Here is a 2,048-nt window from a genome sequence, read left to right on the forward strand (position 1 = left end):
GTACTAACTCAACGCCTCTAGATGATTTTAGTCTATTAAGGCCTTAACAGCCGTTTTACTTTTTTACTTGTAAATACGTCTTGTAATTATTTCCAGGTGAAAACTGTGTTATCTTTTAAAAAATAAAATAAGCAATTTTTGACTCATACAATTGTGCTTTTTATTTATATGTAACCCCCGACTGTTGCGGCTAATCCCTGTACCGTCTCTATACAAATAAAAAATATATACAAATAAAAAAAATATATAAAAATATTATGTCTGGGGTGGGATTCGAACCCACGTGGACATACGTCCATTGGATCTTAAGTCCAACGCCTTAAACCACTCGGCCACCCTGACACTTGAGGGTTTTGCCTCTTAAAGCCGTATTCTGTCTGAATTTTTAAAAAAAAATGCAACGCCCTCTTTTCAACGTCATTTTGAACTTTTCTGACATGCGCACTGCGTTATTTCAGAATAAACATGTCCAGACGTGCCCCAGTATGAAAAAAAACATGTTCGGGCATGCCCCAAAAGCCTATAAACATGCCCGGACATGCCCCGCGTATGTATACGCCCCCTCCAATCTACGTCAACCGTACGCACCAATCACAAAAAAGAATAAAAAAATGCACATCATAATAAAAAAATGGAGTCTGGGGGATGTCAACCGCGGTTTTTTGGCTTAGGAGGCGTCAACTGCGTTTTTTGGCGTAGGGGGCGTCAACCGCGGTTTTTTGGCGCAGGGGGCGGCAACCTAAAAATGCGCAGGGGGCGGGGCCGGATACGGATGGGGCGGGACCGGATACGGAAGGGGCGGGACATAGGGCGGGTTTAAGGCCAAAAGGGGGCGGGGCTTAGGGGAAAAGGGGGCGTGGTACCTGTCAAAAAAAGTTTGACATAATGTATGCCTCCCTACTACTATCGCGCACGCATTGCCCGGCAACCAAAGTAATCACCAGGGAAACCTGACCTGCAGGCTGTTTCAGATTAGTACCTTCCTGACACCATTCGAGGACCGGATCACACCCCTGCAAGGTAATTGGATCCTTCCTACTTATATACCTGCTCCTGTCTGTCATTCCTTGCTGAGCATAAACCCCTGTTTATGCATTGTGCTCACCGCTGCTGTTTGGTTGTCTTGATCCCTGCTTGGCCTTACCTGTCTGTTCTCTCCTGTCCTGATCCTGGCTGTTCTTCGGATTCCTACACTCTCCTGCGCTTTGACCCCGGCTTTGTCCCTTGACCATTCTACCTTCTAATACCCTGGACCTTGGCTACGGAAATCTACCATCCTCCACTCTCCAACCCGGAATTACGGCAAGTACCCTGACTACCCTGACCTCTCCAACCCTACGACGCTGTACGACTTGGACTACGCATTCCGGACAGGACTGCGTGGTTGTGGGTCGGTGTCTTTCCATCCCCACCTCAGCCCCGCGGTCTTCAGTCCTGTTTGTGGTGAGTGCAGTGTGACAATTAGTAGTGGCCGATACTATAATCACGTTAACACTATTTTTGCAGGTTCGAATATTGATGTGCCCTATGGGGCATTAGCCTACTTCTGTGTCGTACTACCGGCCCACACAGTTTTTTTTAGATACCCCCCAGCTGCCAGAGTTGGGGTTTTGGAGATTAACCTTCTTACCCTTCCGCCTTTCCTCAATCAAGAAGTAACTGCTTCCAGTTACACGTATTGTTAAAATCTGTATCTGCCTCATCCACTAGTACAGTTTTTTCTACCTACATATACAAGATTATAAACTGTATAACATGGAGGATATGATTGTACAATTGATGATATCCATGTCTTTCACGTTTTTTGAAACTACAAATAATCTATACACTATGTTGTTTCTTTTCACGGTTAAGTCCTAGCATTATAGTGCATTCATTGCAGCAGTGGATTTTGGGAACTTACATGTAAATCAGCACAAAGGGTCACCTTTTGCTTCAAGTCCTTATTGACATAAACCCCTATGAGTTTACTATATACTTGCTGTAATTGAAGGGCTGAATGCTTAGAGATAAAGGTGAGACATGTAAGCTCGCTCGCTCTCTCTCTC

The 2,048-nt window shown here is 45.0% G+C and overlaps 1 non-coding gene across 1 annotated transcript; it reads right to left on the minus strand.

Annotated features, from left to right (window-relative positions):
* Nucleotides 1-258: 258 nt before the first annotated feature.
* TRNAL-UAA (transfer RNA leucine (anticodon UAA)) lies at nucleotides 259-342 on the minus strand. Its single transcript has one exon. It is a non-coding gene; the product is annotated as a tRNA-Leu (tRNA).
* Between the last annotated feature and the right edge of the window lie 1,706 nt (nucleotides 343-2,048).

This window comes from Ascaphus truei, chromosome 4, assembly GCF_040206685.1.
Source record: "Ascaphus truei isolate aAscTru1 chromosome 4, aAscTru1.hap1, whole genome shotgun sequence".
Taxonomy (NCBI): Eukaryota; Metazoa; Chordata; class Amphibia; order Anura; family Ascaphidae; genus Ascaphus; species Ascaphus truei.